The sequence below is a fragment of the Microtus pennsylvanicus genome, chromosome 9, assembly GCF_037038515.1.
Source record: "Microtus pennsylvanicus isolate mMicPen1 chromosome 9, mMicPen1.hap1, whole genome shotgun sequence".
Lineage (NCBI taxonomy): Eukaryota > Metazoa > Chordata > Mammalia > Rodentia > Cricetidae > Microtus > Microtus pennsylvanicus.
The window spans coordinates 106,547,629-106,574,531 of record NC_134587.1 but is presented as its reverse complement, the minus strand read 5'-3'; the positions used below and the strand labels follow the sequence as shown (position 1 = coordinate 106,574,531).

Sequence of the window (26,903 nt, the reverse complement as noted above, 5' to 3'; positions counted from 1 at the left end):
AATCTTTAAAAAAAACCAGTAACCCTCTTGTACACAAATGATAAAAGAGCTGGGGAAGAAGTCAGAGAAACAACACCCTTCACAGTAGCCACAAATAGCATATAATATTCAGAGTAACTCTAACCAAACAAGTGGAGGACTTGTATGACAAGAATTTGAAATCTTTGAAGAAAGAAATTGGAGAAGACACCAGAAAGTGGAAAGACCTCCCATGCTCTTGGGTGGGAAGAATTAATATAGTAAAAATACCAATTTTACTAAAAGTACTCTACAGATTCAATGCAATGCCCATCAAAATCCCAGCAAAATTCTTCACAAACCTTAAAAGAGGAGTACTCAACTTCATATGGAAAAGCAAAAAACCCAGGATAGCCAAAACAATCCTGTACAACAAAAGAACTTCTGGAGGCACAATAATCTCTGACTTCAAACTCTACTACAGAGCTACAGTACTGAAAACAGTCTGGTATTGGTGGACAGGTGGACCAATGGAACTGAATAGAAGATCCACACTCCTTCGAATATCTGTTTTTGACAAAGAATCAAAAAGTATCACATGGGAAAAATAAAGCATATATAACAAATGGTGCTGCCAAAACTGGATATCAATATGTAGGAGAATGAAAATAGACCCGTATTTATAACCATGCACAAAACTCAAGTCCAAATGGAACAAAGACCTCAACATAAAGCCAGCCACACTGAACCTTATAGAAGAGAAAGTGGGAAGTACACTTGAACACATTGTTACAGGAGTTCCTAAATATAACTTCAGCAGCACAGACACTGAGAGAAACAATTGAAAAATGGGACCTCCTGAAACTGAAAATCTTCTGTAAAGCAAAGGACAGGGTCAACAAGACAAAACTACAGCCTACAGAATGGGAAAAATCTTCACTAACCTCACATCAGGCAGAAGCCTGATCTCTGAAATATAGAAAGAACTTAAGAAATTGGTCGTCAGAAGAACACATAATTCAATAAAAAAAATGAAGTACAGACCTAAACAGAGAACTCTCAACAAATGAATCTAAAATCTAAAGGAAATGTTCAACATCCCCAGTCATCAGAGAAACGCAAATCAAAACAACTCTGAGATTCCATGTTACATCTGTAAGAATGGCCAAGATCAACAACACTGATGACAACTTATGCTGGAGAGGTTGTAGGGAAAAGGGAGCACTCCTGCATCGCTGGTGGGAATGCAAGCTGGGACAACCCCTTTGGATGTTAGTGTGATGATTTCTAAGAAAATTAGCAAACAACCTTCCTCAAGAACTAGTAATATATACATATTACTATATATCCAAAGGATGCTCAATTGTGCCACAAGAATATGTGCTCAACTATGGTTATGTCAGCTTTGTTTGTCATAGCCAGAACCTTTAAATAACCTAAATGGCCCTCAACCAAAGAATGAATAAGGAAAACGTGGTACATTTACACAATGAAGTACTACACAGCAGAAAAAAATAACATCTTGAATTTTGCAGGAAAATGGATGGAGCTAGAAAACATTATTTTAAGTGAGGTAACACAGACACAGAAAGACAATTATCACATGTACTCACTCATAGGTGGTTTTTAAACATAAAGCAAAGAAAATCAGCCTGCAACCCACAATACCAGAGAACTTAGACAACAATGAGGACACTAAGAAGGACTTACATAGATCTAATCTACATGGGAAGTAGAAAAAGACAAGATCTCCTGAGTAAATTGGGATCATGGGGACCTTAGGAAAGGGTTAAAGGTGAAGAGGAGAGGCAGGGCAGGGAGCAGAGAAAAATGTAGAGCTCAATAAGAATCAATAAAAAATAGTGAAAAAGAAAAAAAACTAACAAATAAATACATAAGCACCAAGGAAAGAAGCAAACCAATTTGTAAAAAAGTGAAGCATGGAACTAAAGAAATAGCTTCCAAAGGGGAAAGCCAAAAGTCCAATAAAATTTTTTAAATGTTTAGCATCCTTAGCCAGCAGAAAAATACAAATTAAAACTACTTTGAGATTTCATCTTATCCCAGTCAGAATGGATAAGGTTCCTAAAATGACAAATATTGCTGGCTTGGATGTTGGGAAAAAGGAATAGGTGTTCACTCCTGGTGAGAGTGCGAAATGGTGTAGCCAACTATGGAAATTAGTCGGATGTTCCTAGTGAACCTACAAATAAATCAATCACATGATCCTGCTATTCCAGTCCTTAGGCATCTACCCAACGAGTCTGCTAGTTCCTTCTACAGTGATACTTGTTCATCCATGTTCATTGCTGTCTTATTCCCAATTGTCAGAAAAATGAAAACAATCTGGATGTTCACCAACTGATGAATAGAGAATAAAAATGTGGTGTATTTGCACAATGGAATTTTATCCAGTTGATAAGAAAATTGGGTCATAAAATCCACAGGTAAATGGTTGAAGCTTGAGACAGTCATTTCAAGTAAGGTAACCCAGACCCAAAAGACAATATTGTAAGTTTTCTTTCATTTGTAGATATAAGGTTTGAAAATGTAGGTGTGCATATTCATTTGGAATACACATAGAGGTCAGTGTTAAACTGACTCCTATCTATATTATTAAGGCCATAGGTAACTGCCCCTATTAACCCTCATCAGAGAAGCTTCCTTTTGCAGTAGATGGTGATTGACAGAGACCTACAGCTGGTCTCCGCAGAATGCTCAGCCCTAAATGAAACACCTATCTCACACCCTCTCCTAAAGCTCAGGCATCATTGCAGAAGAGGTGCCAGAAAGACTTTCAGAGCCATATAAGGTGGATGACAAGAAAGCAGTGTTTTTTGGGCAAACAGGACAGTTGAACGAAGAACTCTACAGCCGCGTGTGCAAGGCCTGTGTGATCACAAGTCAGAGAAAGGCCAAGCATGAAGAGGTGAGGCCGGCCTGAAGTCCCGCCCCTGCTGAGGAGCTACTGGCAATCACTGCTGCAAGGAGAGGGAGGAGTGGTTTTCTGTGAGGGTCTTTGTAGTCCCTCGTAGGTGGACCACGTTCCGGTAGGTGGCAACACAAATCTGACTCGATGGAATTTCAAGAAAAACCGGAAGACACAGAATTAGGTGAGTAGGGAAGGGGATGTGATCTGGGAGGAGCTGTGGGGGTGAATGTGATCCAAATGCATTCTGTGAAATTCTCAATGACCTAAAACAGAAATGAAACCTAGACTAATTTCTGAAACATTTAAAGTAAAAACAAGTTAGAGAAATAAATGGGATTTCAACTATTCTCATGCATGTATCTTTACTGAGATAAGGTGTCTTTTATTGCAATTAAATAAAAAGTTCTTTGGAAGTGCATAAATGACTGGACTTTGGATTTAGTACATTTAGGTCTATGTCTAATATCAAGTTTCCAATTTCTTTTGCTTTGGTTTATTTACATCAAATATTATTGCAACTGTAATGACTCCCAGTTCCCACCCTCCTTGCCTTGTGGACATTACCATTTATTTTTGTATCAGTGAATCAGAATTCTCTTTTGTGTTTAAACCGTGATAGTCTAAAGGTTTGCTATTTTCATGGCTTGAATTACTTGCATGGGAAGTTGGGGAGATGTCTAACAAGCACATTCCTGGAACTAAGAGAACAGGAGGTGCAAGGACGCATTTAAAGCTGCGTTCTTTCGTCTTGACATCTCTGCAGCACCACAGAGAGACCTTCTACATTCATCTTTCCCCTCATAATGAAATACTGAATGTTTTAAATTAGCGGGAACTCCTTACCGCTGAGTGTGTTCTTCCATGTACTGGTTCTTCATCAGAAGAATCCGATTCAGAGCTTTCAATACCTTCTCTCATCTTCTCCTTTAGCCTTTCTCTGAGGTACTGGTTTAGAAAAAAATACTGTCTTCCAACCATCTTGGCCCATTGTTCTTCTTTTGTGTTGTCAAAGTGAGGCCGGGAAAAGGCAGAAGTGTATTCGCTGTCGCGGTTAGTTTCTTCTTCACGCTGAGTTATTTTCTGCAGATAGGAAAGGTAGAATACACATTTGCTTCATTATATACTCATTTTTTTTTAATTTAGGGTGCTCATCGTAAAACAACTCCTTTTTCTCTTAGTAGTCACCAGATATTGATACAGAAAAATACGGACTAATAATCATTTACTAATTACATGTCTGCATAAATGTTTAGCTGCTCACAATTACTGGCCTAGCTTTAAGAAGTGGAAATAGCCATGCCCATGCCTGCAGTTGCCATCTCAGCATCCAAAGACCAACACTAAAACCTCCGGCTCTGACTTTAGCTCATGAGTCCTCCCTTACTCCCACCTCCCTCATCTGCCATATCCAAACCATAGGCATAGCTCCAAATCATGGCTCTCATTGGCTTTGCCTGGTGAAGGTCCTGTCAAGCAGCTCATGCACCATCTTTCCCTGGCCTAGCTCTGGCCTCACAGCTCTGCCATTGGCCCTATCTAAGGCAGGCTAGAATCTGACATCAGACACAACCGAAGAAGGAAGCCAACCTGCCCAGAGAGTAATGAAACATAAACAAATAAAATGATAAGAAGAAGCAATGAATCTAAGAGCTGGTTCTTTTAGAAGATAAATCCACAGACCTATACCCAACAAACTAAAAGAAGGAAAGAAGTGAATGTTACAATAGACACCAAAAAAATCAAAACATAACAGAAGAATGCTTTCAAAGCTTTTGCTCTGGAGAGGGTGAGATGGCTCAGAAGGTTAGAGTACTGGATGCTCTTCCAGCAGATCTGGGGTTCAATATCCAGTACCTGCATGCTGGCTCACAGCAGTAGACTATGACTTCACTCCTAGGGGATTCAGTGTCCTCTTCTGGCCTCCATGGGTACTGTATAGTCATGATGCACAGACGCACATCCAAGCAAAGACCAATACACATAAAAATAACTATGAAATTAGGTGCTCAAAATTATTTTTTAAAGTCTGTCCTCTATTAAGTCGAAAAACCTCAAAGAAATGAACCAATTTCCAGCTTCATACAAACTACCAAAAACTTAATTCAAAATGAGATCAACAACCTAAACAAACACATAACTCATGAGAAAATTTGAAAGTCTAATAAAAATTGTTCTGACCATAAAAAGTCCAGGCCCAGAGTCCCACCACGCTCTCAAAGATTTACCATCAGTCCTTAAGTTATTAAAACAACAAAAACCAGGTCCAGCAGAAGCCCTTCCAAATTCTGTGAAGCCAGCAGTACTTGATATTAAAATCGCAGAAAAGATGGAGAAAAAATAAACTACAGTAATATAAAGAGGATACTAATACAATAAATAATGAAATAGAAAAGGGGTAGCATTTTATATACAATGACAAGCGTGCTGAGAAAGAGTTCATGGGAACATTCCCATTCAAAATAGTTTCAAAAACTTATCTAGGAAAATATGTCAAATGTTTATGAAAGTGTAATATAACTAAGGAAAAAAATCGAGGAACATACCAGAATTTGCACACACCTCTTATGGACATGGATTGGGAAAATTCAATATTGTGAGAAGTAGTTTTTTTGTTTGTTTGTTTGTTTTTTTAATCAGAAGCAATCTAGAGATTCAATGCATGGGAATTGCAGTTGCATTCTTCTCAGAAATGGAAGAGAGAATTTTAACATCCCCACAGAAGCACACAAGACTTTGCAAAGCCAAACTAATCCCAAGTACGAAGACCAATCCTGGGGATGTCACCATATGTGATTTCAAGTTACACTCAGAGCCATAGTAATTAAACCAGCAGCTGCTGCCCAAGATGCAAAATCAGAGAAGAGAACAGTGAAGCTGGTTCTAAGGTCATGCAACTAAAGCCACATGCTGTTCGACCAAGACACCAAAACTACACGTTGGTGTGAATGTGGCCCAAAGGTGAAGGGTGCATGTAACCAACCAGTTTTCAATTGGGTCTGAGGCCTGTTTCATAGGTGGGAATTCATGCCTGGTAGTGTAAACGAGGCCCCAAACCCATAGCTTGGGAAGTCACAAGCCCCAAGAAACAAGTTAATAGTGTTGTCTTGCTACACGGGCATGATCGCAAACTGTTTTCTAAATATTTATGTTTATTTACATAGATCAGCACTTTTCAAAGTAGTGGGGATTACCGTGTAGTGTGTTTTTCCTTTGGAGGTACTAGGCAGTGGCTCTTCCACAAGGACATCGTTAACTTTGTTTTTCTCAGAAAGCCCACCGTCTGTCTTTGTTTTTGTTACTTTTTTGATGGGGCTGACACGCTGTGTAGATTTTCCCCCCATCAGCACGTGGTCACTCTTTTCCTCAGGAGGAAGTTCTGAAGGTACAGATTCTATATTCTGTACTTTTGTTGCTGGAGATACATTCTGCAGAGGGGAAGGTGGATGATTAGGTTTTTTTTATTTCATTGACAAACATTCTGTTGTTGTTTTTAGTTAGGAGCGCTTGTCTTCGAAATGATTTAATCTTTCCGAATTATGAAGTTATGATCAAAGTCAAAATAGAAACAAATCGCTGTTGAACAGTTAAATATCCCTACATATGCTTTGTTATTCACATGTGGTTCTCAGAAGTCAGAATAATTCATACTGGTCTGGAATAGAAGCAAAACACAAGCCAACAAACAAAACCTACTGGAATTGCATCAAACAAATCTAAGTAGACATTCAGTTTGAAAAAATAACTTAGATGATTTTTTTATCATAGCAAAGCAATCTTTGCATTAAGAGATTTTACCCCAATCTATCTGAAATGTTGAAAAATGACTTAAAACAATTAAGACAATTACTGACTTAAAACAATTAAGACAATTAGAAGTACAAACTATAAGCAGCTCTATGAACTTAGTAGGAGTTTCTCACAACATAAAACTACAGATGTAAGGCACCAGGAAGGAACTCCACTTCCTCAACTCTAACCCACTGGCCTTCAGATCAAAGTGCTTATAACTTCAACTATCATGAATTATCATGTCTCAAAGTTGACACACCTTCATCTTTTCAGAAGATTGGACACATGACTGCAGAAAGTCTATTCAGGAAAAGATATTGACCTTGAAACTAAAGATTATTCTGAAAATAAAATTTACCTTGAAGTTACTAGAAATTATATTAGTTCATGCTCATCAAATGTTGCTATGCTATAGAACTTTTTGCTTAAAATAAAAAAAATCTTAATGTAAATAATTGGAATTTTGAGATAAATATCAAATTTGGTTGTAAAGGTGAAAATTAAGTAAAAATATGTCTTCAATATTCACTTGCATTTTTAAGATTGATTTAAAAATGATGTGTATGGTGTGCACAGATGAGTAAATGTGTCTAGATGGAGGCCTGAGGTGTTGCATTCTCTGCACCTGGATTTCCGGGCAGTTATGAGTCACCTGACATGGGTGCTGGAAACAGAACGTGGCTTCTCTCCATGAGCAGTAAGTGCTCTGACCCACTGAGGCATCACACGAGCTTCATGGTAGAGTCTTCAAACAACCTACATCTGTTCTAAACTTTCCTTCTTCATTTATCAGAGACTGAGGACAACATGCCTGCCAACAGATAGATCCTCCATTCTGTCTTACTTGAGATATCCTTGGCTCAGATGCTGTTTCTGTTTCCTTTCTTATCAATAGGACTTGAGATCTATCTCCCTGACAAGTCCTCCGTTGAACAATATTACTGAATTTGGCCACAGATTTTCTTGGTTAGGGTGTTATTGTTGTGATGAGACACCATGGCCATGGTAGCTTTTATAAAGGAAAATATTTAATTGGGGTTGTTTAAGAGGTTCAGAGGTTTAGTCCATTGTTGTCTTGGCAGGAAGCATGGGATCACCCAGTCAGACTTGCTCCTGGAGAATGGGATGAGACTTCTACATCTGGATTTGCAGGCAGTAGGAGGAGAAAAAGACACTGGTGCTGACTAGAGCTTCTTAAACCTCAAAACCCGCTGCCAGTGACACACTTCCTCTAACGAGATCACAATTATTCCAACACACCTCCTAATAGTGCCCCTCCCTATGAGTCTGTCAGGGCTATTTTCATTCAGACAACCACACATAAAATAGTTAATGTCAATTTGGAAACCAAATTGAATTGGGCTTAAAAGAAAGAGCATTTGGGTGTGATTTCTGTCCATATTAGAGTTGCAGTGAATAATGGTCTCCTTAGGTGTAATTATGCCATCTAATTTTACCCTTTTCTCTCCTAATATTGATGTTAGACTCTTCAAGGCAATTACTAGTGGCAGTGGAGATGAGTATTTGGTATAAGTGAGGTCTGCAAAATAGCTGTCTCTTGTCTTGATTTTGATTTTGAGTGGGGTGTTAAAAAAGAAAAGGACTGTTACTTATCTAGTTCTCTGGATTTCAGTAAGTAAAACTGGCAGCTTGATAATGCCTGGGTCCCATGAAGTTAGCAAACATCTCAAGACTGGCTTTATTTCCACTTACGATATCTTGGCTTATACTCTACTCATTTGCATATCAAACATATTTGTTCTGGAGGCTGGAGAGGTGGATCAGCAGTTTAGAATATTTTTTGCTCTTGCAGAAGACTCGGGTTCAATTCACAGCATCCACACAGTAGCTAACAACCAACTGTCATTCAGATTCCAGGCATCAAATGCCATCTATGCCCTCCATGGGTAGCACACACATGGTGCACATACAGAATGCAAGAAAACATTCATATACACAAAATAAATAAAGCTAAAGCATGCAAACATGTTGATTATTTTCATGTTGATTGTAAATTCATCCTGGATTCTTTATTATTTATTCTCTATATTTTGATGAGCTCTCCTGACTTAAGTTATAAGTATGTTCACTTTCTGACTTTTTATTTCCATAGTCTAACTTAGAAGGTATTACTGGGAGTGAGTGGGTGAAGGTGGTTCAGGATCTGTTTGAGTCTGGACCCCTTTCTTCTGAAACCATCTTCAGATATAAGCACGCAGATGCATTTTTCCCCTGACAAGCAAGTATATTAGTTTTGGAATTCATGGAAATTACCTTCATGGGTATTTGTCCTTCAGAGCTATTTTGTAGTGGCTCGCTCCAAGGACAAACAGCTTCATCATGTCTTCTTAAAAAGTTTTGAAATCTCTCCTTTGCCCTTCTTCTCTCTTTCTTGTTAAAAAGCTGGAAAATCGGAGATGAAGTTTTCTCATGGACACATTCGGGGTTGTAGTTTAATATTTCTGCCCTTTGACGTATTTGCTGCAATGGAAAGGTAGAGGATTAACTTTCTTGGTTTGGTTCTGAAATTAACTATTTTTGTTGTAAGGGGAATATCTTCAAAGCCACTTCATTCTTTAGTATTCACAGGGTACTAACACATAAATAGTTGCATGTAATTATAGCAATGAAATATTTTCAAATACATTTACCTATTCACAAATTACTAGGACATCATTAAGAAGTAAAAATATTTATGCTGGCCTAAATATGAGACAATCATGAACTAAGAATCTTGGACTTGCCATTGTGGTTTGGGCTAAAGTTAATTTATTATGTTTTAAAACATCTAAATCCTGTGTAAGATGATTGATTATTAATGTTAATAGTCCCACTTTCATCAGTCTTTCTCTTCCATGGTTGGGAAGTAAAAATGCACATTAATTTCCATTCACATTCTTCTTTTAAAAATAAGCACTGATTTAATTACCAGTGTCGTCTATATCATAGTACTGTGACACTGCCTTAGAAACCCATTTCTCCATTGTTCACAGTCAAAATTATTAAAACGCAACTTATGATTCACATAAACCCTAGCGCTCCAGGTTACACACACCTCTACGAGCTCATGCTTATGAAAAAGTTTTAATATAAATGTTAAGTATTTCAATAAAAACCTTCTATTTTAAATCTTAGAATGTAAGTGTATACTATTTTTAGATGAAAAGCAAAAAATAAAAATTTAAAATGTTACTGTATGGTACGAATTGTCTGTTCCAAGACTGGTAGCTGATGGGAAATCACATTGTTTAGCTAGATGAGGAGTTGTGAACACGTCCTCAGTGGAGTTGGACAGGAACACAATGCAAACTGAGATGAATAGTTTGCATGTGTCTAAATTTCCACAACTTCTGGTTTGTCTAAATACCGACCAAACACTGAAATAGAGGAGATCCTCTCATATATGATCAGAGAACAGGAGCATACAAGGAACATAAAACATACTGCATTTATGCTAAAAGTAAAGGCAACTGGGAGGTTCCTGGCTCGCTGAAATTGCTTCCTGGAACCACTCGAGAGTATATAGGTGGATTGTCGGAGTGATGCTTTAAAATCACTCTAATGTGCACTTGTTTCTGCCAACAATCCTTGGTCAAACATCAAACACCTTCTATTGTGGGAGAACTCACAATATGTTTCGAGGCCATTCTCTTAATTGGTCACCACTACCTGCTTACTTGAAAGTTATTGAAAGGAAGTTTCGGACCTACAGAATGGTGTCCTTTGACCAGTATCCCTAGGAACATGGATAGGGGGATACTACTGCATTTTAACACAATTCATAAGAAAATGAATTTCACAAAGGAGCATTTTACCGTAATAGCACTCTCGTTTGTCATAAACCAAGGAAGATCAGACTTGTCTGAGAACCTTTGGGATAAAAACATGCAACAACAGGAGGATTTGGTCATTTGAACAGCTCTGGAGAGAGATCCGTTACTTACATAATTAAGTGACATTTCTGCATTTATGTAATTTAAAGTCAACCTATGTTTTAAAGCTTTCAGTTGTCTTTGTGGACTTAACTTATCTCAGTCTATCAAACATTCAACCAAGACTCACTCAAGTTCCAGTTTAAAAGGAAAAAGTCAGTAGCTTAGGAGATGGGTCAGAAAATCAGAGTGCTTGCTGCCCACATACAGTGACCAGACTGTGAATCTGCATCACACAATACAAAACTGGGCATGCACTTGCAGCCCCAGTACTGTGGGTGGCAGAGACGGGGCATCATGGGGACCTGTTGGCTGCAAACCTAGGCCCACATTCATGAGAGACCTTGTATCAAGTGGCTAAGATAGAGAATGATAGGACAAGAAACCTATAACCTCCTTTTTCTTCCAAGACTGCACACAGACATATGTCACACGCGAACACACACACACACACACACACAGCGAGACCCAGAGAGACCCAGGGAGAGAGAGAGAGAGAGAGAGAGAGAGAGAGAGAGAGAGAGAGAGAGAGAGAGAGAGAGAAACTAATTGGAAACTAATTGCCATTGTATTGACTTTTGCCTATACAAATTGCCTGTCTTAAAGTTGGAACTGATAATTCCCTTAATTTGCTACCTGAACTGAAATAAATCCATTGCCTAAAACAAGACAGAAGGTTCTGTATCTTCTGGGTCTTCTGCAATGTCTAACTCTGCTGAAGACTGGGCACTTCGTGCCCTATACATTGTCTATACCTGGGTAAATACTAATTACTTTATTTATGTAAATTAATGAATAATATCAGGTACCAAAAACATACCTGCTATAGAGATCCCATTAAGGGATTCAAATTGCTTTCACCTCTCTCTCTCTGTCTCTCTCTCTCTGTCTCTGTCTCTCTCTCTCTCTCTCTCTCTCTCTCTCTCTCTCTCTCTCTGTGTGTGTGTGTGTGTGTGTGTGTGTGTGTGTGTGTGTGTGTGTTTGCCCATGTGTGTGTGTGGAGGACAGTGGACATCAGTGTGTTTCCTCCTTTGGTGCCATCCACCATACAAAGGTGTCTCACTGTATTTTTAATTTATATATTCTTACCTGCATAAAAACTTCTGTCGAATATTGTTGCCAAATTCTAAACATAAATGAAAAATATATTTTTTAATGATCAGGTAAGCCACCTGCAGATCTTTTCTGCTCCCTCTGTTCTCCCAGACCAAATCGTTCAGTTTTATTCTCGGTGCTATACGAGAACTAGCTCCAGTATCTCTCCCACTCCACTGTCAACATCTTCTGTGGATCCCATAGACCATCCACTCCTAACATCCCTCCCCCATTCATTGTTCACCAGCCTCCAACTTTAGCAGCGACCTCCTGTTCAGACACAAGCCATATCTGCCAGAAAACCAGGTACGCTGCCACACAGAGAGTGTGTTCCTCTAGACCCAGTCCCTCAGTCTGTTGCCTAGAGCATCAATACATCACCAGCTACAACCTCACTTCCTCTCTGCCCATGTCTCTTATGGAACCCACTGAATGTCTCTTCCTAACCTTCCTCCCAACAAGTCATCATTGCATCCCAGCCTCCAACCCCTGTAGCCATTTCCTGTGAACACAGTAGCTGAGTAGGCCAGTAAAACAGGCAATGTGCAACTATCACACCTTAGCAAAATCCAGAGAAGTAACAAAACCAAAACCCTCCATAATACCCACTTAACTAAGGCAAACCCAGAAGTCAGCACCTAGACTTATAATTATCCCAAACCCAGATATCTAGACACTAGCTAGCATAAGAACATAATCAATAACAGTCAGCACAATACATCCCCACTAGAACACAGCTATCCTACCATATCAGGTACTTATTATTCCAGCATAACTGAAGCACAAGATAAAGACCTTACAAGAAGCCATGTGAAGACAATAGAGGTTCTTAAAGAGGAAATAAATGACCTGAGCTAGTGGGAGCTCACTGACTCTGGACTGAAAGCAGGGAATCTGCATAGGACCAAACTAGGCCCTCTGAATGTGGGTGACAGTTGTGTGGCTTGGGCAATCTGTGCGGTCACTGGCAGTGGGACAAGGATTTATTACTAGTGCTTGAATTGGCTTTTTGGAGCCCATTCTTTTTAGAGTGATGTCTTGCTCAGTCTAGATATAGTGGGGAGGGCCTTAGTCCTGCTTCAAACTGATGTGTCAGATTTTGTTGATTCCCCATGGAAAGCTTTATCATCTCTCAGGAGTGGATAGGGGTAGGGTGGAGGATGGTGAGGGAGAGTGGGAGGAAGAAAGGGAATGGGGACTGGGATAGCTATGTAAAATGAGAAAAGATTGCTTAAATAAAAAGTTGTTTCCTAAAAAATAAAGAAAACAAAATCCATGAAAATACAAACAAACAATTGGAAGACAAGAATAAATCCCCTAAATAAAGTGAGGAAGAAATACAAAAAGCCAAATAGTTGAAGGGAAAAATAGAACTGTTCAAGATCTAAAAATGGAAATAGAAGCAACACATAAACATAATGATACAATACATAATGAAAATTTTAGGAATTCAAATAGAAACTTTCAACAAAATACTAGAGATAAAAGAGAGAAGCTCAGGCATTAAAGACACAATGTAAGAAATGGATAGATTAGTCACGGACAATATTAAACCTAATATATTTAAACTATGCATCTGAGAAATATGGGACACTAAGCCTTAGAACAGTAGCAAAAGAGAAAGGAGAAGAATCCCAGAAAATATGTTCAAAAATTATAAAAGAAAATTTCCTAATAACAAGGATAGGCTTATAAAGTTACAAAAAGCATACAGAATACCATATAGATTGCCATATAATAATCAAAACACTAAAAATACAGAACAAAGAACAAACATTACAAACTGCAGAAGCCAAGTAAGACATAAGGGTAGAAACCTGAATTCTTAAAGGAGTCTCTAAAATCCAGAAGGCCTGGACAGATGCCCTGTACCTTAAGAGACAACAGATACTAGCCCAGACTAATATCATCAGCAAAAATTTCATTAGATGGAGAAAATAAGATTTTTATGATAAAGACAATATCTATTTATAAATCCAGTCCTACATAAAGTGCTAAGAGGAAAACCCCAAACTATAGAGGTTAACTATACCCATGAAAACACAGAGAATAAATAATCTCATACAGCAAAACCAAAAGAAGGAAAGCATACCCACACATACACATTTACACTCAAAGACACACATCACCACCACCACCAACAAATGACAGCAATCACCATCTCCCAAGATCAATGTTCTTAATTGCATGATAAAAAAAATACCAGATTAACAGAATGAATTCAAAGACATGATCCATTGTACTGTTGCATCCAGGAAACGCACTTCAACATTAAGGATAGATGTTGCCTCAGCATAAAAGGTTGGAAAAAGGTATTTAAATCAAATGAACCTAAGAAGGTAGCTAGTGTAACTATTTTAATATCTAACAAAATAGACTTCAATCCAAAATAAATTAAAGAATATAGATATGGACACTACACACTCATAAAAGGGAAAATCTACCAAGAAGACATTTCAATTCTTAATATCTACACCCAAAATGTGAGGCCTTCAACTTTGTAAAAGAAGCATTGCTACAGCTTAAATTGCATATTAACCCACAAACACTGAGAGTGAGTAAATACTTCAATATCACCAATGGACAGGTCATCCAAACAAAAAAGTAAACAGAGAAACATTGAAGCTAACAGACCCAACAAACCAATGGATCTAAGAGATATTTATGGAACACTACACCAAACAAAAAAGAATATACTTTTTAATAAGCATTCATGCATCTTTCTCCAAAGTGGATCACAATCATGGACACAAAGCAAATCTCAACAAGTTGAAGCAAATTGAAATCACCCTATCACATCACCATGGATTAAACCTGGATATCGACAATAACAGAAAAAATAAAAGGCTTAAAAAATCATGGAAACTTAACAACTCTGTAATGAATGAAAAAATGGGTCAAAGCATAAATAATTGAAAGATATTAAAACTTTGTAGAACACAATGAAATGAATGTGCAGCATACACAAACTTATAGGACACAGTAAAGTAGTGCTGAGAGGAAAGTGCATAGCACTGAGTGCGTGCCTGCCTAAAATTGGGGAAATCTCATAACTGAACAGCACACCTGAAAGCTCTAGAAAAAAAAGAAGTACACCCAAGAGGAGTAGACTTCAAGAAATTATAAACTGGGGCCTGGAATCAATGAAATAGAAACAAAGTGAACAATACAAAAAGAATCAATGAAACAAAGAATTTATTCTTTGAGAAAATCAACAAGATAGACAGACACAAACTTAACCAAACTTACTAAATGATGGAGAGAAAATATTTGGATGAACAAAATGGGAAGCAAAAAGGAGGGCGTAACACTAGATATCAAAGAAATCCAGATAATCATAAGGAGACATACTTTAGGAACATGTATGCCAAGAAATCGGAAAAATCAGAAGGAAAGATAGTTTTGTTGATAAGTACCACTTATCAAAGTTAAATAAAGATCAGATAAACAATTTAAACAGACCTCTAACCCCTAGTAAAATCGTAGCAGCCATCAGAAGTCTCCCAACCAGAGAAAACCAGGCCAGACAGTTTCAGTGCGGAGTTTCATCATACTTTAAAGAAGAATTAACGCCAATGGTCCTTAAATTATTCCACAAAATAGAAACAAAAGGAACATTGTCAAATTTATTTCATGAGGCCACAATCACCCTGATACACAGATCCCACAAAGATTATGGACGTCAGCATTTAGAGAGAAAGAAAAATATATTTTACACCAAGCATAGAAAACTATTGCAGTAAAATGATAAGACTGGTGATTTCTTGATATGGATTGTGTGAAGCCCTCCTATAGCGTATTCCTCAGAGAATATTCATGAATAGACAGTTAGCACTTTCTTATACTTTTTGCATATTTCCAGTACAAGAAAAAACCATCAATTTATTGAATCTAAATCCATAAATTAAACTACTATACACAGCGGACATGACCCTAGCTGACCACATTCAGACCAACAGAAAGTGATATGCTTACCAGTATCAGTGTCAAAGCCTGACTGTATCAAAGAAACATCATGTTTCTGAGGTAGTAGCTGTGACTTAGCTCTGAACTAATTGTGTCCATAGAAGGCTCAGTAAGTGTTTTCAATTTGTAAAGAAACAAGCTTCTCCAAATACTGAGTTAAACTTATTCAGTTAACACAATCCCAGAGAACCTAGACAACAGTGAGGAGCCTAAGAGCAGGATACATGGATCTAATCTACATAGGAAGTAGAAAAAGACAAGATCTCCTGAGTAAATTGGGAGCATGGGGACCATGGGAAAGGGTTGAAGGAGAGGGGAGATAAAGGAAGGGGAGCAGAGAAAAATGTATAGCTCAATAAAATCAATCAATAAAAAAGTAAGAAAAATTGTTCAGTTAAATCAAAACCTGTCTGGGATAAGGCAGCTAGGCTGTTCACATCTGGGGAAGATACTAATAAATTCTTTGGATCTAGCTCTGGTCCCTGTCTTACATGCAGTATAAAGGATGATCTTGATTAGCTTTCACTGCTTCTCATGAACAGAACAATGGGAAAGATCCCTCCCACAATAGTTATGTACCCTGAAGTGCATCTCTTAGTGAGAGAGAAGCAGAGAAGGAGCAGGGCAGCAGTGTTTGTGAGAGTATTATCTGACTTGGATAAATTTATGTGGCTACATGTATAAATTATGATCTCACTAACTCTTTCCTCATACTGTTGTTCTCCACAAAAAAAGACACCAACGATTCCTGTATATTTCATTCAAATGATTAAATCATTTTATTAGGCATAAAAAATAAAAATGATTAAATATTGCACCTTTGGGTTGTAACATAATAGTATTTTAGAGATGGTATCTGATTAATGTTATGCATACACAATACAGTATGTTTATTATTAAAAGCTAAAAGAAATATCTGTTTTTTATAAAAAGTCAACTTGTTACTGTGTGACTATAAGGAACCAATATTGTGTAATAGGGTTTTTTCCCCTTATTTTTACCAAGATAACAGTCACTAAAATGAAAAACACCAACATTTTTTAGATAGTATCTTTTCAGATCTGAAATTTTTCTTAAGTAATTCTGCCTTCAAAAATGCAGGCTTATTGCATTCAAAAAGACAAAGAATCAATTTAACTGCAATTTTCATGTGGTTTCCTTAACTCCCTATTTGAACTGTTTACATTTTTATTTTTATTTAGTGCTAAAACCACTTAGCATTTGTCATTTTCAAACTTTTACCTGGGACTGGAGAGATGGCTCAGCAGTTAAGAGCACAGCTTGTCTTAAAGAAAATCCAGGCCCAGTTTGCAGCCACCACACAGTGGCTCACAATCACCAGTTGCAAGCGTCCAACCCCATCTTCTGACCTCCACAGGCACCAAGCCCACATGTGGTGATGCATACACACGTTCAGAAAATACACAATCTTTAAAAGGTTTAGTCTTACCATTTCTGGTCTGTACAGATGCAGATGTTTGAGATACAGGTTTCGCCGGCTCCACAGGTACAGAATCGCTGTAGAATATTTTTAGAGTAATAATTAAAATTCACATGAAAACCATTTACCAAATGCTCTTAATTCTTTCTTTTTGATTTCCTAATATATCTTACATTAGGCATTTACAAAAAAATTAATTTGTGCTTCAATGGTTAACTATGATTAGTGAATGGTTTCCTTATAACTTTTTCTCATGTAGAAGACAGGGAAATAATTTACATCCTGATTAAAACAACACATACACTAGTGTGGTGTTCAGTCTCCACAAGCTTGTGTATATTCCAGGCATTGCTAAGAAGAATTTATATTATGAAGTATTTGGATAGGATGTTCTATAGATGTCAGTTAGGTCAATTTGATGCTATGTCATTTAACTCAGATGTCTCTGTCTTTGAAAAATAAATTATCTATCACAAGATTTAAGAAAAAAATTATAAAATTTTCTAAAATTGATCAATGCAAAAATGCTTGATCTTGGTAAACAGTTAGCATCATATTCAAAAAGCAATCAATAGCTATTAGTACCTATATTAAAAGCAATAAGAAACATCTCAAATAACTTAATGATTCATATTAGAGCCACAGAGAAACAGGAACATAGCAAAGCCAAATTAGTAGGTAGAACTGAACATGAAGGCGGAAATTAATGAACACACAAAACACACACATACACATACACACACAAGAAGGAATATGGAGGTCCTTCCACACACTTTGTTCTGAGGACTGAAGTAACTGAAAGCTTTGGGTTTATGTGCTCAATGCACTCAGTGCTCCTAACTCACTCTTCTTCCCATAGCCCTAGAGCACTATGGTCCCTTTAGTATTAAGAAACACTTTAGGGGCCATGGAACTCTGAAACTCAGCTTGCTTCCATACTGAGGGGACCTAAGAGGTGAAAGAACAGACACAAGGCTGGATGCCCTACTCTTTTCTACCTTCCCAGTGGGACAAAACACAGGGGCCCTTCCCCAACTCTCTCGGCTTTTCTAGCCAGCCAGCAGTGAGTTTCCAGTGGCTAGGTTACCCCCAAACCCAAATGCATCCACTGAACCTCCCAAGATACTAACCACACCCCGCCTAAGAGCTGAGAGCTTGCTATAATACTGAGCAGAACAAGAGCATGCTACAACACTTAGGGGATTAAGAGAGAACATCAAGAGAGCAAACCAGCAGAGAAGACCAAGAGAGCAGAGACCTCAGAGGCTTTCTGAGACAGACATTGACAGTACAGAGCAGACCAAGAAAAACTCCCAAATGCTCAGACAGCCACAGTAAGTGTTGGACCAAGAAGCAAAGACACTGCTGGCCTCATTTGAAGGAAGAGATGGGTAGGTGTCAATGCATCAATTCCTCCACAATGTAAAATTCAACAAGGTAACACCAGAACCCAGCGGACACACAATAGGAAGACCTAACAGCCTAACCTGGAAGAAGTAGAAGAAAACGACTTTAAACTTAACTTTATGAAAATGATGGTGGCCTTTAAAGAGGAAGTGAAAAAGTCCCTTAAAAAAATGGAAGGGAAGACAAACAAAAATTGGAAGAAATTAACAAATCCCTTAAAGAAACCCAAGAAAAATTTTAGACATTTCATTGAGTGTCATGTTCTCTCCCGACGGGTAGTTTGGTAGAACACGAAACCGATCTCTACCTCTAAGCACTGAAGAGGCAGCACTCTCGGAGTCGCCATCTTTTAGTGCTTTAAAGCTGTTTTTGATTCACAGGTTTGTGATGAAACTGTCGCATGGCTGTTCTAATGCTCAGCAAACACTTCTGTACGGTGCCGAGTCATTACAGAACACTGGGGAGCAACACTGTCCCCTCAGCTCCACTCCATCTGAACTACAGCTCATGGCTCCAAAGGTCAGGCTTGAATTTGGTAAGCTCTGGAAGAACCAATTCACTTTGCAACCTTCCACCTACCTTGATTTTCACCACTGTTGTGGAACTCTTTGCGAGAGCTGTTTACCTATGTGCAGAATCATGTCCATAGCCCATTCTTAAGGAAACTTCAGCAAAGCCTGGGAGGGTCTTAAACCCGGCCTTGTAATTCACACCCTTGCCAGCAGATAACTTGACCCAGGCATATTACTGACCTGATAATGACCTGAAAGCTAATATTTTAAATAAATGTGTATGATGTATGCAGTGCACTTGCATGCGTGTGTGATTTCAAGTACATACATGCATGCCAGGGTGTAAGTGTGGCTGGGTCTCTTGTTTTGAAAACAAATGTTCAACTAACTATTCAGTAAACTTCTGGGGATTCTCTGTGTCCTTCCCATCTCACTGGAAGCTCCCAAGATGACAGATGCACACAAGACCATCAGGCCTCATGTGAATTCTGGGCATCCAAACTCCCATTATCACTCATGCATGGCAAGCACTTTACCTACTGAACCATCTCTCTAGCCATGGATTCATAACAGTCTTTCATACTATAACTGGGTGTAGTCAGTAATTTCAAAATAGTGTGCTCTACAAGTAATTACTCAGCTTGTGATTAAGGAAGAAATAAAGATGGCGATATTGACTTACACAGAGGAAAGCACAGTGCCAGTTTCCAAAGTTTATATTCTCCAGATACTCAGTGTATTTTCAAACCCATACACTCTTACCTGACTGAAATCTTCCGGTTAGTTCTTCGCCTCAATACTAAAGAGAAAGACAAAAGGTGCTATAAACAACTGTAGAAAATATGACTATTAAATGTCAAGGCTAAAGTTTTTTTTACCACATATACTTTGACACCAATTCTAGATAGTCTTCATGTGAGTATTGATTTATATACAACAAATATATGAAGAACTCTCCATGTCCATTCCCTTTATATTTGAAAGGCAAAGAGAACTTAGTACTTTTAATAAATTGTTGTACAAATACCTATGACCTGAATACTATCAGACAGAGAAGGTGGCTTCTTAACCTGAATCAGTATTCCAAATCGACAAGTTACAGTTTTGTGGCTGATTTGAATTTCGTCTTTGTTCTAAGAGATGCTTATTGGATCTTCTTAGCATCCCCCACAACTCAGGAAGGGGATTTGTACCACTACCAAGTGGAACTGTGGCTCAGTGGTAAAGCTTAAGTAACTCACATGGGAGCTCTCAGCCAGTCCTCATCACTATAAATGCAAAGAATAGCAAAATTCACAATAACATGATACAAGAACCTTACATGTATTACCATAATACCACCTCTTTTCACGTTACCTCTTAAGGGAAGAAGGTCATTTGGATTCACTACCTAGTGTGGTTGCTCATGGCAAGTTAGGTACAAAAACCTCTGTGATGACAGTTGTTCAAAGAACAAACTCTACAGTGTTCCTTCCACTGTCACAGAGTCTCTCTAGACTCTGTAGAGATGCAGCTAATACTTTGAATACAGAATGATGTAATTTGTCCAACTCTCCTCTTCATGCACAAAATTTTCTAAAGATTGTGCTTTGTAGTGTGTAAGCCATGTTTTATCAGAACCCATGTCCTTAACAAATACTAAAGGGAAAACCTTCTAAGGGTGGAGTTCATAGAAAGGATGCATGCCAGAATGTGCACAAACCCCTAGGTTCAATGCCCAGAACTTCAAAAGTCCAAAACCAAAAAGAAAAAAAAAAAGAACATACAGGGGCTGAATAGTCTTCCTCATAAAGCCTATCACACTTGCTAAGACATGGCATTGCCATTCAACTATTGGAAATAATTAAACCTCACCTTTTCTTTCTTTCTTTCTTTCTTTCTTTCTTTCTTTCTTTCTTTCTTTCTTTCTTCTTTTTTTCTTTCTTTTTATAAAAAACTACCTTTTCTCAATTTACATACAAGTCCCACTTCCCACTCCTTCCCCTCCTCCTGCTCCCTCCACCTCCTCCCTATTTCTATCCCTGTATCAACCCCTGCATCATAAGTAAGCCTTTCCACCTGGAGTCAGCAAAGTCTAGCACATTGCTGTGAGGTAGGATCAAGGCCCTCCCTACTATATCTAGGTTGAAAAAGCTATCCCCCCCCCAAAAAAATGTTTTTTGTTTGTTTGTTTGCTTGCTTGTTTTTTTGCTGAGAGTAAATTTTATTGTAGATCAAATTCAGTGGCATGAGATAGAGAGAGCCTGTGTTCCTGTGTTCACTTCTCAGGGTTAGTTATATACCTATATTGTTCTTTATCATCATGATGTGATTTTTAAAAAAAGATTATCCTCTATCCATGTTAACTTGCAATTTTAGCAGAGAGGCAAATTCTCATTGATGGGTCACTTAGAGAGCAGTCAGCAGGACGGCATCAAGGCATGCATTTCTCACGCATGACAATTTACGGTTGCTGGATATCAGCAGGAAAAGAATAAATAAATAAAATTTTAAAAATGGGTTCTAAAACTCCAGTACAAGCTGTAGGGTAAATTCTGGTCTTAATTCCAGTGGCCCAACAGTCTGACCCAACCATACAACTGTCACCCATATTCAGAGTGCGTAGTTTGGACCTGAGCTGTTTCCCTCCCTGTCATGCCAGAGTTGATGAGCTCCCATTAGCTCAGGTAGCTGTTTCAGTGGGTATCCCCATCATGGTCTTGACCACTTTTCTCACTGTAAACAGTACCTCCTTTTTGGTTTACTGGTCACCAAAACTGGAATAATCACATAGAAACTATATTAATTCTAACCGTGTTTGGCCATTTTTGCTCTGACTTCTTAACTAACTCTTATATCTTAGGTTTACCTTTTTTATTGTTTTTTATTGAGCTATATATTTTTCTTCACTCCTCTCCCTTCCTCCTCCCTTTCCTTTTACCCTATCCTGTGATCCCATGCTCTCAATTTACTCAGGAGATCTTGACCTTTTCTACTTTCCATGTAGATTAGACCCATGAGTCTCTCTTAGGGTCCTCTTTGTTGTCTAAGTTCTGGGATTGGGTTTTTATTTGCTTGATGTCTAAAAGACACTTATGAGGGAACACATATTATGTTTGTCTTTCTGAGTCTGGGTTACCTCACTCAGGATGGATTTTTCTACTTCCAAACATTTTTATGCAAATTTAAAGATCCCTTAGTTTTTTTCTGCTGAGTAGCATTCCATTGTATACATGTACCGCATCTTCTTTATCTACTCTTTGATTGAGGGGCATTTAAGTCATTTCCAGGTTCTGGCTATGACGAATAATGTTGCTATGAACATACCTGAGCGCATGTCCTTGTGGGGTGATTGAGCATTCTTTGGGTATATACCCAAAAGTGGTATTGTGGGGTCTTGAGGAAGGTTGTTTCCTAATTTTTTTTTGAGAAATCACCATAGTGATATCAAAAGGGGCTGTACCAGTTTGCACTCCCATCAGCAATGCAGGAGTTTTCTCTTTCCCCCACATCCTCTTCAGCATAAGCTGTCACCAGTGTTTTTGATCTTGTTCACTCTTACAGGTGTAAGATGGAATCTCAGAGTTGTTTTGATTTGCATTTCTCTGATACCTAATGATGTTGAACATTTCCTTAAGTGTCTTTCAGCCATTGTAGATTCCTCTGTTCAGAGTTCTCTGTTTAGGTCCCCATTTTTTTATTGGATTATTTGTTCTTTTGATGATCGATTTCTTGAGTTCTTTGTATATTTTGGAGATCAGACCTCTGTCTGATGTGGGGTTGGTGAAGATCTTTTCCCATTCTGTAGGCTGTCGTTTTGTTGACCATGTCTTTTGCTTTGATTTTCAGTTTCAGGAGGTCCCATTTAGTAATTGTTTCTCTCAATGTCTGTGCTGCTGGAGTTATATTTAGGAAGTGGTTCCTTGTGCCAATTTGTTCAAGTGTACTCCACTTTCTCTTCTATAAGGTTCAGTATGGCTGACTTTAATTTGAGGTCTTTGATCCATTTGGAGTTAGGTTTTGTGCATGGTGATAGATATGGGTCTATTTTAATTCTTCTACATGGTATGTAGATTGCTTTTGGTAAGGTTGCCATTTTTACTATGTTAATTCTACCTACCTAAAAGCATGGGAGATCTTTCCACTTTCTGGTATCTTCTTCAATTTCTTTCTTCAAAGATTTAAGGTATGTTCCTTGTATCCCTGCTCTCTCCAAGAATGAATGGTGTATTTTGTCAAAGGTCTTTTCAGCATCTAATGAGAGGATTATGGTTTTGTTTTTCAGTTTGTTTATATGGTGAATTAATCTCTGGGATGAATCCTACTTGGTCATAGGGAATGATTTTTGTTATGTGTTCTTGGATTCAGTTTGCCAGTATTTTATTGAGCATTTTTGTATCAATGTTCGTAAGTGAGATTGCTCTGTATCTCTCTTTATTAGTAATGTTTTTGCGTTGTTTGGGTACCAGGGTAATTGTAGTCTTTTAAAAACAATTTGGCAATGTTACTTCTGTTTCTATTGTGTGGAACAATTTGAGGACTATTAGTATTAGTTTTTTGAAAATTCTGGAATTCTGTAGAATTTGTGCAGAAGCCATCTAGTCATGGGCTTATTTTGGTTAGAAGACTTTTGATGACTGTTTCTATTTCTTTAGTGGTTATAGGTCTATTTAATTTGCTTACCTGGTCTTGATTTAGTTTTGGCAAGTGCTTTTTATCCAGAAAATTGTCTATTTCCTTTAAGTTTTCCAATTTTGTGGAGTACAGGTTTTCAAAGTATGACCTGACAATTCTCTGGATTTCCTCCATGTCTGTTGTTATGTCCCCTTTTCATTTATGATTTTGTTAATTTGTATATTCTCTGTTTGCCTTTTGCTTAGTTTGTCTATTTTGTTGATTTTTCTCAAAGAACCAACTCTTTGTCTCATTTATTCTTTGTATTGTTTTCTTTCATTTTATTTTATTGATTTCAGCTCTCAATTTGATTATTTCCTGCTGTCTAGTCATCATGAGTGAGTTGTTTCTTTTTTGTTCTAGAGTTTTCAGGTGTTCTGTTAACTGATTAATGTGGAATTTTTCAGGTTCTTTATTCTTTCTTTTGCCGTGGAGAGCAAAGTGTCCCACATATATACAACATTGTAAACATACGCAGTCTATATTACATTTGCTTCTGTCTGCTGTTTGCATGTCTGTCTAGGGGACAGATCTCAGGAGCCTTGTCCTGCTACTCCCCATCCCTACCTTTCTGCCCCACTCTGGAAACAGAGACAAAAGTGGCATTGTCCCCAAGTTCAGAAGGAGCAAGCAGGAAGGGCTGCTCCACTTTGGCTCCAGAGTCCTATATGTGTGTTTGGGTGTGTATGTGCATGCATGTACACCGGGAACCTGTGTGCAATTATGTACAAAGGGAAAGGGGTTCATTGTCACAGAGGCTAGGGCAGGTGGGATTGCTCCAGGTAAGGCCTGCAGGATGGCTAGCTTTCAAGTAGATTCTGCGCAGGTCTCCAGGCACTGTGATGGTATTGCACTGAGGGGAGAGCTTCTTGGCACCCAGAGTCCACAGCCAGCATTCTTCACAGTGCACATGCCAACACTGGATCGACGTTAGGGGCATAAAGTACAAATCCATGCAGATGAGGCATTTGTATCAGTCCAGCCTCCCCCCCCCCCAGACAGCTGCCATTCAAGCTCCCTGACACGAGCCTTCAGGGCCTCAGGAGTAGTTACAGCTGAATCTTCGGTGATTTTCTCAATGTCACTGTCCTTGCAGGGCTTCTGCATGGCCTCCTGCTTGCTGCGTCCACTGCTGGTGGACGGCCTCTCATCACTGGCCCATTTAGGGAACTCAGGTGTGATGCGGGTGCTGGGGGGACCACCATTTAGGACTGCCCTGGAGTGCCTCTCTCTCCTTGGCTTCACCAGGCTCTTCTCCTGTGCAAGGGATGACATCAGTCTCTGTGAACTGTGGTTTCCCATACTCCAGAGTGTCACCTCCATCGACATCCATGTCAGCCTCACTGTCTGGGTTCTTTCTCTTTGCCACTGCACATGACGAAGCCGGAGCCTCGGAAGCCACCTTCCAGGAGTGTGGGGGCTCGCATCCACTTCTGCTCACACCACTCATACTCCTCAAAGCGGTTGCTGCTCTCATACTCGATGTCCACAGCATAGTCCTCAGCCATGCAGGAGCCTTCCTTCTGCCCTTCATCTTGCTTCCCCCGTTCATTTTCCCAGTATGAGCGAGCGTTCAGTCGGGTAGCCGGTTGGCTTGCACTCACAGGAAGATCTACTTCTTCCCTCTCGCCCGGCCCCTTGCTCCACTGGCGGCTCAGGGTCCTTGGCATAGCTGCCAGGGCTGCTCTAAGGGGACCCCTGGCTGAGGCTAGGTGCAACCCCAGCCCCAGCCTCTGGCGCTCTGACCTCACTAAGTTCCAGAAGCCGCAGCGGCCATGTTGGTTCTCTCAGGTTCTTTTTTTTTTTATATTGATTTTTATTGAGCTCTACATTTTTCTCTGGTCCCCTCCCTGCCTCTCCTCTTCCCACTTCATCCCTCCCCCCAAGGTCCCCATGCTCCCAATTTACTCAGGAGATCTTGTATTTTTCTACTTCCCATATAGATTAGATCTATGTAAGTCTCTCTTAGTGTCCTCATTGTTGTCTAAGTTCTCTGGGATTTTGGTTTCTAGGCTGGTTTTCTTTGCTTTATGTTTAAAAACTACCTATGAGTGAGTACATTTGATGATTGTCTTTCTGTGTCTGGGTTACCTCACTCAAAATAATGTTTTTATGTAGGCATTTAATGTTATGAACTTTCCTTTTAACAATGCTTTCATTGTGTCCCATAAATTTGTGTATGTTGTATGGTCATTTTAGTTGAATTTTAGGAAGTCTTTAATTTCTTCCTTTATTTGTTCCTTGAGCCATTGGTGATTCAGGTGAGCGTTGTTTAATTTCCATATGTTTGTGGGCTTTCTGAAATTAGTGTTGCCGTTGAATTCTAATTTTAAATCATCGTGATCTTTTAAGATGCATGGGGTTATTCCAAATTTTTTTGTATCTGTGGAGGTTTTCTTTGTTACCTAGTATGTGTTCAATTTTTGAGACAGTTCCATGAGGTTCTGAGAAGAAGTTATATTCTTTTATGTTTGGATGGAATGTTCTATAGATGTCTGTTAAGCCCACTTGAGTTATAATATCTGCTAGTTCCCTTATTTCTTTGTTAAGTTTGTGTCTTGCAGACCTGTCCAGTGGTGACAGTGGGTTGTTCAAGTATTCCACTATTATTGTGTGGGGGTTTAATGTGTGATTTAAGCAATAATAGGGTACCTCTGGATTTAGGACATAGATGTTCACTATTGAGATTTCCTCTTGATAGATTTTCCCTGTGACTAATATGAAATGTCCCTCTTTGTCTCCTTTGATTGATTTTAGTTTGAAGTCTGTTTTGTTAGTGTAGTAATATGGGCGGCGGCAGGGTTGCGTCCCCAAATCCCCAGCCGCCTGGCCCGGCTAGCTTATGCCCCAAATAATTACACGGACACTGTATTCTTTTAAACACTGCTCTGGCCCATTTCTAATCATCTGTGTAGCGCCCCTAGGTGCGCTTACCGGGAAGATTCTAGCCGAAGTCCATCCTGGGTCGGAGCTGGGGCATGGTGTGCGTCTTCCCTGGAGCAGGTAGCATGGCGTCTCTCTTGCGTCTGCTCCGGAGAGGAGAGCTGTGGAGTCTGACCTCACTTCCTCTTCCTCCCGGCATTCTGTTCTGTTTACTCCACCCACCTAAGGGTGGGCCTATCCAATGGGCCTAGCAGTTTCTTTATTGCTTAGAGCCAATGAAATCAACAGATTGATATATGACACTCCCACATCACTTCCCCTTTTTCTGTTTAAAC

The 26,903-nt window shown here is 38.9% G+C and overlaps 1 pseudogene; it reads right to left on the bottom strand.

The window, feature by feature from the left end:
- Positions 1 to 24,406: 24,406 nt before the first annotated feature.
- Positions 24,407 to 25,355, bottom strand: LOC142857060 (E3 ubiquitin-protein ligase RNF220 pseudogene; annotated as a pseudogene).
- Positions 25,356 to 26,903: the final 1,548 nt, after the last annotated feature.